General features: G+C 40.1%; 1 non-coding gene across 1 annotated transcript; it reads right to left on the bottom strand.

The window, feature by feature from the left end:
* Positions 1-9,319: 9,319 nt before the first annotated feature.
* LOC114401053 lies at positions 9,320-9,426 on the bottom strand. Its single transcript, XR_003664169.1, has one exon. It is a non-coding gene; the product is annotated as a small nucleolar RNA R71 (small nucleolar RNA).
* Positions 9,427-11,301: the final 1,875 nt, after the last annotated feature.

Genomic DNA, 11,301 nt, shown 5'->3' with positions numbered 1-11,301 from the left:
GTGGAGGTCGCCAAATAAAGGGCTACTGCTCACACTCTTTGGAGGGTGGAGCACCCTAAGGTGGCGAATGCCACCGTCGCTTTTGTTGTGGCCGTAAGGTTGAACTACCAACTATCTTCCAAAGTTGGTGGTGTATTGGCCAAGTTATTACGCACCAGGCTGGATGGTGATGAGTTGTTCAAATGCTACAAGGACTTGTGGGTGGAGAGAAAGGACCTGGGCGGCAAGGTGGAGAGCATTGTGGCAGAGAAGGAAAAGCTTACAAAGGTGGTTTCTGATTTAGAGGCTTGGCTTAAGGAGTTGGAGTCCATGCTGGAGGAGTCCGAGCTGCGGGCTACCAAGGAGAGGGAAGCCAATAAGGAGCTTGAGGAGGAGCTGCTCGTTTATAAGAAGAAGGCCATGGAGCAGCATGAAAAAGGGTTTTAGAAGGCCGTCAGGCAAGCCGGTTTCTTTGTGAAGGACCTTGACTTGGGTTTCTTTGATCCCTTCAAGGATGTGAAGGATGGTGTCCTACTTGATGAGGAAGACATTATTGCGGAGGAGGAAGTTGTAGATGAAAGGTAGGGTGCTGTGGAGCAAGGTGATGATGCTTATGTCTAGGCTACCTTTGTCTTTATCTTTTTTTCTTCATTGTTGGAATTTTGGTTGTATAGGCCTTGTAACTATGACAATTATTTTTATTTTTCTTCAATGCATATGCTTTCCTTTGATGACGAATTTTGCACTGTTTAGGTGTGTCTTTTGTGTAGTCATGTATGTTGCCTTTTTCTATGCAATGCTCCATACTTGTGGTAATATGAATAGGTTGTCGTGAAATGGAATTTTTGACGGCGTAGGAAGCAAGACCTTGTCGATGTAGAGGTAGGATTGTGGTGTGTTGTAAAGAAAAGATAACATGAAATCATCTCAGGTTTGATTTCAACCTAGTTAAAGGTCTTGTCACCCTTCAGGTGGGGCTTCCATCTGTTTTTCAGAGCTTCTCCCTTGATGGTTGTGAGGAATGTGTTTCACTTGCCCCTGGTTGAAGGTCTTGCCAACCAGTATGGGGATAGGTCACTTGACCTTCTAAGTTTCTCTTCTAATGGTTATAAGGAGTAAGTATGAGTTGCACCTAATTGAAGTTCTTGTCATGCAATCTGGTGATAGGTCATATTGACCTACGAAGCTATTCCTCTGATGGCTATAAGGACTAAGTATTACTTTCACCTGATTGAAGGTCTTGTCATATCCGGTGATGGGTCATCTTGACCTGCGAAGCTACTACTCTGATGGTTGTGAGGAGTAAGTATGACTTCCACCTAATTAAAGGTCTTGCCAAATAATGGGGTGGTAGTTCATTTGGTTGAACTTGGACCCTTGGCGGTGGTCGTCGTAGTTGCTGCATGTGAGCGAACCAAAGGAGTGCCTTGGGTTTTGTAGGAGTACATACAAGGGTGGACCTTGGGTTTTTATATGAAGGGCAGACCTTGGGTTTTGCAAGAGTTTATACCAATGGCGGACCTTGGGTTTTTGATGTACTTATATTCCTGCACAGATAAAGGTTAGGAATAGAGAAAATTGTCAAGGGTAGACCTTGCGTACCTTGAGTTCCTGTGGGGGTGGAACTAAGCAAAAGAAAGGGCTCACCAAAGGTGAACCTTGGATTTGATGAGCCTTGGACTGGGGACGTGTTTGCCCTAGGTTTTGTCAAGCCTGTGGAGCTTTGTCGAGGCTTACTAAGGACGAGCCTTGGATTTTGTGAACCTGTGAGGATTACCAAGTGCAGAGCTTAGGTTTGTCGAGTCATAAGTATTGTGCTCTTGCATACATGGCACTCACCATGAGTGGCATGTATTGGAGTCATAATGGTGTGCTCTTGCATACAAAGTGGCATCTATTGGAGACATGATTGTGTGAATCAGTAGGACTCACCAATGGCGGACCTTGGGTTTTGCGAGCCCTTTGGAGAATCAACTAGGGAATTGTCTAACCTGGGTTTGGGGCGTCGTGCTCCTGCATACATGCCACTTGTCATGGGTGGCACGCACTAGAGACACGATGGTATGCTCTTGCATATATGCCACTCGTTGTCGGTGGCATATACTGGAGTCGTGATGGTAATATGCTTTTGCATATATGTCACTCGCCGTGGGTGGCATACATTGGAGTCATAATGGCCTACTCTTACATGCATGCCTCTTACAAAGTGGCACATACTGGAGACATAGTGATATGCTCTTGCATATATGTCACTCGCTGTGGATGGCATATACTAGAGTCATGGCAGTGTGCTCGTGCGAACATGTCACTTGCCGTGGGTGGCATGTGCTGTAGGCTTAGTAGGGCATGCATGCGCATAAGTCACTCGCCATGGGTGACATGTAATGGAGACGTAGTAGTATGCTCATGCGCACATGTCACTCGTTGTGGGTGGCATATACTAGAGTCATAGTGGTACGTTCTTGCATATGTGCCTCTTACAAAGTGACACATACTGGAGACATGATAGTGTGTTCGTGCACACATGTCACTCACCGTGGGTGACACATACTGGAGACTTAGTAGTGTGCTCGTGCGCACATGCCACTCATCGTGGGTGACACGTACTGGAGACATAGTATTGTACTCTTGCATATGTGTTACTTACAAAGTGACAGGTACTGGAGACATAATGCTAGAAGAAGGGCTCACCAAGGGCGAACCTTGGGTTTTAAGAGCCTCAGAGCTACGACTATGGATGCTCTTGTCTTGATAAGAGAAATATGAAAAGGAAAGGATGTATAATTTTTATTTAATGTATTTTATTGAGTACAAATTCCCTTCGTTATCTGAGACGTGCCTTGTTAAAACCTCTTAAGCCAAAACCCTGATTTTTCTATTTTTGGGACAAAAGACCTGAGTAGGAAAAAGAGTAAAGCATTGGGTTTGCATCTAGGTCAACTAAAGTAGAACTTCAGGTGGGTGGCATTCCATGTTCTTGGAATCGCTTTGTCATCCAGATCTTGTAGTCTGTATGCTCCATTGTCGAGGCTAGTTGTAACCCTGAATGGGCCTTCCCAACTGCGGCCAAGCTTTCCTGCTCAGGGATCTTTTTTGGCTTCACCTCGAATTCACCATACGAGGTCACCAGGTTGAAAGGCTCGTGGTTGAACCCTTGTATTGCATCTCCTTACTACTCAAATTTTGGGGGCTTCTTCCTTGATCCTCGCCATTTCTTAGAATTCTTCGGTGGTTTCAAGTTCCACCCTCGTATTTTCTTCATTTTTCTATTGTTGGAGCAATAATCTCATTGTTGACGGTTCCTCGACTTTGATGGGGATCATGATATCTGTGTCATATGTGAGTCAGTAAGCAGTTTCATTAGTTGTTGTCTGGGGTGAACAATGGTATATGCCCAGAGCATGTTGTAGAGTTCTTCTTTCCATAGACCCTTAGACTTATCGAGTCTAGTACGCAGGGCCTTGAGGATGACTCTGTTAGCTGCCTCTGCCTGACCATTGGTCTGAGGATGTTCGATAGAGGTGACTAGGTGCTTGAATTGAGTGTTGTTGTCTGTGACAATGGCATATGGGAGATCGTACCTACAGATATGGTATTTCCAGGTGAATTTCTCCACTCGTTGGTTGTAATTTCCTGTAGTGGTCTTGCTTCTATCCATTTTGTGAAGTAGTCGATGGCAACTAGTAGGTATTTGACTACTCCTAGGGCCTTTGGCAGTGGTCCCAGTATATCCATTCCCCCCATGGCCAAGGGCCAAGGGGAACTCAGACTATGAAGATTGTCAAGAGGAGTGTGTGGCACGTCTGTAAACTCTTGGCATTTTTTGCACCTCCTGGTAATGTCGAGGGTGTCTATTCTGAGTGTTGGTCAGTAGTAGCCGACTCACACCACTTTGGTGGCTAGGGAGCATCCTCCGGTGTGGAGACCGCAGATCCCTTCATGAAGTTCTCTGATGACATAGTCTACCTGTTAGTTGTTTAGGCATTTGAGTAAGGTTGTTGTCAACCTTATTTTGAATAGCTCACCATCAAGGATGACGTAGTAGCTGGCCTTCCGTTTGAGGCGTCGGGCTTCGTCCTTGTTGGGTGGTAGTTCCCCTCGAATTAGGAAGTTCTTGTAGGGGATCATCTAGTTCGGTTCCTCCTCTTCTCCGACCATTATTTCCTCAGCATCTATGGTGTTTGTAGTGTCTTCTAGATGATAGTTTTGAGGTGCCCGACCTTCTTAGTACTTGCCAGCTTAGAGAGCATGTCTGCTCTGGTATTACTTTCCCTCAGGATGTAGTATATTTCAAAACATTTGAAATTTTCAATGAAAGTCTTTGCGATGTGATAGTACTTGAACAACATTATTTCCTTGGTCTGGTATTTGTTGGCAACATGTTCTTGAACAAGTTGCGAGTCTGTGTAGCATCGCAGCTTCTTAGCTTCGACTTCTCTTGCTAGCTTCAGACCTGCAATGAGTGCCTCGTACTCTGCCTGGTTATTTAAGGCTCTGAAGTTGAGCTTGAGGGCTTGCTCTAATGTGATATTGTTGGGGCCTTCGAGGATGATCCCTGCCCTGCTTCCTTTTACGTTGGACGCACCATCAACGTAAAGGGTCCACCAGTTTGGGTTGTGTTGGATCAAATGGCCTCGGAATAATTAAGAGGGGGGCTTGAATTAATTATTAATATGTCTTGACTAATTAAAAATTTATCCTTCTTAATGTTACTAGATTCAACTAGGCTTTTACTACTAAGTTAAGAAAGTAAAGAACAGAAACAATAACTTAACCAAAAGTAAAAGCGGCAATTAAAAGTACACAACAGAAATTAAAGAGTGTAGGGAAGAAGAAGACAAATACAAGATTTATACTGGTCCGACCATAACCCATGCCTACATTCAATCCCCAAGCAACCAACGGTTCTTGAGATTTCTTTCAACCTTGTTAAATTCTTTACAAGCCAAAGATCCACAAGGGATGTACCCTCTCTTGTTCTCTTTGAACAACCAAGTGGATGTACCTTCCACTTGAACTGATCCACAAGAGATGTACCCTCTCTTGTTCTCAGTATAACAACCCAAGTAGATGTACCCTCTACTTGTGCCACAAAGGATGTACCCTCCAATGTATTAGGACAAAGAATTATTAGGCGGTTAGTCCCTTGAATTCTCGGTGAGGGGGATACAAAAGATATCTCAGGCGGTTAGTCCTTTGAAATATTTTGTATAAAGGGAAAGGGAAAAAGATATCTCAGGCAGTTAGTCCTTTGAAATCTTTTGTAAGAAACAGAAGATATCTCAGGCGGTTAGTCCTTTGAAATCTTTTGTCAAGAGGGAGAAGGGAAGAAACAAAAAAATTCTCAGGCGGTTAGTCCTTTGAATCTTTTGACAAGAGAAATAAGTGAATGAAGAAGAAGAGTAGCACAAGTTTTTGGTCAATGAATTTTTCTTGAAAGAGAAAGTATTGAACAAAAACTCTTAGAAAGATGAAGAGAAATGAATGAAAGAAATCAGTCTTTTTGAATGAAAAGAATCAATCTTAGTTGTATTTGAAATTTGTGCCATGGTTACATATTTATAATCATTTGATGACTCAAGTTAAAGTTTGTGACTCTTGGCAATTTCTTTAAAACTAGTCACTTTAAAAGTTGTGACTCTTTTGAAAAACTAGTCACTTAAAAAGTTGTGACTTTTAAAAAAAATCTTCAGAGACAAGTCACTTTAAGAATTGTGACTTTTGGAAATTTATTTTTTGAAATCAGTCACTGGTAATCGATTACCATTATAGTGTAATCGATTACACATCAAAAGATGTGACTCTTGATGTTTAAATTTGACAATTAGAACGTTCAGAAACAATGGTAATCAATTACAAGTATCGTGTAATCGATTACACAAGTTTAAAATGATTTGAAAATGTTTTATCACTAGTTGTGACTCTTGAAATTTGAAATCTAACATTTTAAAACCTTGGTAATCGATTACATGATTATGGTAATCGATTACAGCTTTGTAAATCAGTTTTGAAAACAATTCTAGCTACTGGTAATCGATTACTACCTTTTGGTAATCGATTACCAGAGAGTAAAACTCTTTGGTAAAAGATTTTGTGAAAAATTCTTGTGCTACTCAATGTTTTGAAAAAAAAAATTTAGCACTTATCTTGATTCTTGAATCTTGAGTCTTGAATCTTGATCTTGATTGTTCTTGAATCTTGAAACTTGATTATTCTTGAATCTTGATTCTTTGAAACTTGATTTTTGAAGCTTTTTGACTCCTGATTCTTTGGAACTTGCTTAACTCTTGATTCTTTGGCATCATCAAAATAATCTTGGAAGTCATTGCTTCCACAGGTTGGTTGTGTCATTTCCAGCAAATTCTGCCAAAAAGTCAACCATAAATTGTGTCTTCATGGGGCGCATGGTTCATACTGGATATTGAACTCTAAAAGTTCGACAGACTAGGCCATCATCATTCCTACGAGTTCAGGCTTTCTCAAAACCTACTTGATGGGGTAGTTCATCTTGACTACCACTTCATGACTCTGGAAGTATGTGGCTGATGAGTGCTAGTGTCACCTTTTCGATCATTTGGTAATGCTTCTCGGCATCATGGAGTATGTGGCTGGTGAAATAGATAGGGAGCTGGTGCTTTCCTTCCTCTTATACGAGGGCTGAGCTAACGGTTTCGTCAACTACTGAGAGATACAGGAGTAGGGATACCTCTAGCCTGAGTCGACTCAAAACTAGCAGTGTGGCTATGGTCTTTTTGAAAGCCATGAATGCTTATTCATACATCTCGTCCCATAGGAATGACTCAATTTTCATGAGCAGTTTGTAAAATGGTGATGTGCCATTATTTTCTCCTATTTCTTAACCCTTTTTGCACCATTTTAAATACTAATTAGTCTTAATTGTCAATTTTATTAGGCAGTTTTATTATTTGGGCCCATTCAGCTAATTTGATGTTTTTAATCTAATTTCAGGAATTAATGAAGCATTGGGCTTGAATCTAGAATTGGGCTTGAGCTTGAATCCAGAATTGGGCTTGGACTTGAAGAGGGCAGACTAATTTATTCTACAAAATTAGATCTTATCTTATCTAGATATTATTTAGATTTGATCTCATCTAGATATTATTTCATCTAGATCTTATCTAGATTTGATTTGATTTTACTTATGGGCTTGGATTTAAAACAGATTTGTAAGCTTTGGGGCTGAAAAACTATATAACAACACCAAGGTTCTAGTTTTTTTTTTCTCTCTCTCTCTCTTCTCTCTCTCTCTCTCTCTCTCTCTCTCTCTCTCTCTCTCTCTCTTCTATTTTTCGTTTTTTTACAATTCCAGTTCACACTTTTAGTTTTATCAATAAAATTTCGTTCTCTATCTGATTAATGGAAGGCTAAGTCCCCAGCGTTGTTTTCTCTTGAGGATCAAGCACAGTTCTCTTTGAGGTTCTATTATTATTGTTAAATTTTGTTCAGTTCTTTTTCCTCTTCACTAATTACTCTGAATTTGTTGCTATTAATTCATGCATGCTTAGTGCTTGATTAATTGTCTCTGTGCTTAATTTACGTTCATGCTTAATGATCGTTTATGAGTAATTGGTGTATGTGATGCTTAATCACATAATGAATGCCTTATGTTGAATTTCGCTTAGTAATTTAATTTAGGGTTGGATTAAGTGGTTGAACTGAATAAGGATAAATTCTCGCAACCTAGGATAAGATACTTGCTTGTGAATCAAGGGGAAGCAATGTATTTTAATTCTGATATTTTCTAATTAAATTTTACTCGCTGTTTAATTTACAAAAGCAAATAACTCCCCCCCCCCCCCAATTTGTTACTATTTCCTACTATCTGTTATGAACATTTGGTGTATCATTGCTCGTTGGGAAATGACCTAGGATCACTTCCTAGTTACTACATTTTAATATTTATTTGATTCGGGTACGGCCTCGATCAAATTTGGTGCCGTTGCCGGGGAGCAGTGTGCAAAGGTTCATAATATCTAGTGTCGTGTTAGTGTTTAATTCTTGTGTTAGTGTTAGTGTTGGCGCCGTTGTGTTAGTGTGTGTGTTAGTTAGTGTTGTTTAGTGTCTTGGTATTTTGTTTAGTTTGTGTTCTGTTTTAGTTTTTCTGTTAAGCGCTTCCCCTGTTTCAGTTTTTGGTGTTTTGCTGTGAATAGTGTTTTGCGACGGATTTAGCGACCACTTTTGCTTGCGGCAAAACAGAGTAGTAGTGGAAATCATGTAGCGACGGATTTTAGCGACCACCCTTGCTGAATTATTTGTGATTTTTTGTTTTTGTAGCTAGAGTTGTTATTTTTGGCTGAATTTTTTGTGGTAACTTCTTTTAATCTATATTTTTTGGGAAAAATAGCTAGAGCCTTTAGTTTGGTCAGATTTGAATGTTCCAAAAAAGTAGCAAATTTGATTTTTGTCAAAACTTCAAACGGCCATAACTTTTGCTTCGGTTATCAGAATCGCAATTATTATATGTGTATTTGGGGTAGAAAAAAGTTTCCTACATTGTGGTAGCCGGCCGGCCGGCTGACGTCTCCATCGTCCAAAAAAAGTGATTCAGTCAAAAGTTTTTTATTTTTCAAGTATTATTCTCTTATTTTTCTTAACTTATCATTTTTAGCTTATATAGTTAGACTTCGAATTTTCGTTTGAATTTTTTGTGTTATCTTCTCATCATTTTATAAGGTTGCTCACAAAATTTCAAGTCATTTGGATATCATTTAATGGTAGTTGTAGTTCAAACCTACATTGTTACTTGCATAAGAAGGCAACTAGTTGTGCATGCTGAATTTAGTGTATGACTAGAGGAAATCCATCTGACTTACAACATTTTGATCCTGAGATAGATAAGACATTTCATAGATTAGTTAGACATCATTTAGTACCTTTTGAGCATCCTGAGCATTCTGATATTGGTGATTTTGAGCATTATAATTTTGAACATTCTGAGAATATGGCACAACCTCCACCCCGTGAGAGGACTCTAAGGGAAATGGCTGCACCTGATTTCACCTACGAAAGCTTGTGCATCCAATACCCTGATGAGGATGTCCCATATGTTCTTAAAACTGGACTAATACATTTGCTGCCCAAGTTTCATGGTCTTGCAGGTGAAGATCCTCTTAAGCATCTTAAGGAGTTCCATATTGTTTGTTCCACCATGAAGCCCCCTGATGTCCAGGAAGATCATATCTTTCTAAAGGCTTTTCCTCATTCTCTGGAGGGAGTGGCAAAAGATTGGCTATACTACCTTGCTCCTAGGTCCATTTTTAGTTGGGATGACCTTAAGAGGGTGTTCTTGGAGAAATTCTTCCCTGCATCTAGGACCATTGCCATTAGAAAAGACATTTTATGCATCAGGCAACTTAGTGGAGAAAGCTTGTATGAGTACTGGGAAAGATTCAAGAAATTGTGTATAAGCTGTCCTCACCACCAGATTTCTGAGCAACTCCTTCTGCAGCATTTCTATGAGGGACTTAGCAACATGGAGAGGAGTATGATTGATGCTGCCAGTGGTGGAGCCCTTGGTGATATGACTCCTGCTGAGGCTAGGAATTTGATTGAGAAGATGGCTTCCAACTCCCAACAATTCAGTGCAAGAAATTATGCTATTGTTCTTAGAGGAGTCCATGAGGTAGCCACGAATTCATCTTCATCAGCCGAGACTAAGAAGCTTGAAGGTAAACTAGATGCCTTGGTTAACCTGGTAACCCAGCTAGCCTTGAATAAAAAATTTGTACCTGTCGCCAAACTCTGTGGTTTATGCTCCTCTGCCGACCACCACACAGACCTTTGCCCTTCTGTGCAACAATCTGAAGCAATTGAACAGCCTGAAGCTTATGCTGCAAACATATACAATAGACCTCCTCAACCTCAGCAGCAAAATTAGCCACAACAGAATAACTATGACCTCTCCAGCAACAGGTACAATCCCGGATGGAGGAATCATCCCAACCTTAGATGGTCGAATCCTTCACAACAGCAGCAGCAACAACAACCTTATTTTCAAAATGTTGTTGGCTTAAGCAGACCATACGTTCCTCCACCAATCCAGCAGCAACAACAACAACAGCAATAGCCCCAAAAACAACAAACAGTTGAGGCCCCTCTGCAACCTTCCCTTGAAGAACTTGTGAGGCAAATGACTATGCAAAACATGTAGTTTCAACAAGAGACCAGAGCCTCCATTCAGAGCTTAACTAATTAGATGGGACAGTTGGATACACAGTTAAATCAACAACAGTTCCAGAATTCTGATAGATTACCTTCTCAATCTGTCCAGAATCCCAAAAATGTGAGTGCCATTACATTGAGGTCAGGAAAGCAGTGTCAAGGACCTCAACCAGTAACATCTTCCTCATCCACAAATGAACCTGCCTAACTTCACTCTACTCCAGAAAAAGATGATGACAAAAATTTAAAGAGTAAGTTACCTAACAATTTCTATGCAGGTGAATTTAAAGAGAAGCAACATATCCCTCTTCCATTCCCTCCAAGAGCAATTTCCAACAACAAAATGGAAGAGGCAGAGAGGGAGATCTTGGAAACATTTAGGAAAGTAGAGGTAAACATACCTCTGCTGGATGCAATAAAGCAAATTCCAAGATATGCTAAATTCTTGAAGGAGCTGTGCACTAATAAGCGAAAGCTTAAAGGAAGTGAAAGAATTAGTATGAGCAGAAATGTCTTCGCATTGATTGGTAAATCTGTTCCCCAAATCCCTGAAAAATGTAAAGATCCAGGTACATTCAGCATACCTTGTATTATAGGGAACAATAAGTTTGACAATGTCATGCTAGATTTAGGAGCTTCTGTTAGTGTTATGCCTCTGTCTATTTTTAATTCTCTATCTCTAGGTCCTTTGTAGTCAACTGATGTGGTAATTCATTTAGCTAATAGAAGTGTTGCCTATCCTGCTGGTTTCATAGAGGATGTCTTAGTTACAGTTGGTGAGCTGATTTTCCCTGTTGATTTTTATATTTTAAATATGGTGGAGGGATTTTCTAAAGGATCAGTTCCCATCATTCTAGGCAAACCTTTTATGAAAACTACTAGAACTAAGATATATGTATATGCAGGCACACTATCTATGGAGTTTGGTGATATAACTATTCATTTTAATATTCTTGATGCTATGAATCACCCATCTGAAGATCTTTCTGTATTTCGTGTTGAATTAATTGACCATATTATTGATGAATACATGATTGATCTTCATTCTAAACAGCATGTTTGTCACTCTTCATGCATTGAATCTGAATTTGTACTTGATCATATTTCTGAATTTGATGCTGAGAGTGAATCTAAATTTGA

Source organism: Glycine soja, chromosome 19 (genome assembly GCF_004193775.1).
Source record: "Glycine soja cultivar W05 chromosome 19, ASM419377v2, whole genome shotgun sequence".
Lineage (NCBI taxonomy): Eukaryota > Viridiplantae > Streptophyta > Magnoliopsida > Fabales > Fabaceae > Glycine > Glycine soja.
This window is presented reverse-complemented; position numbering and strand designations above follow the sequence as displayed.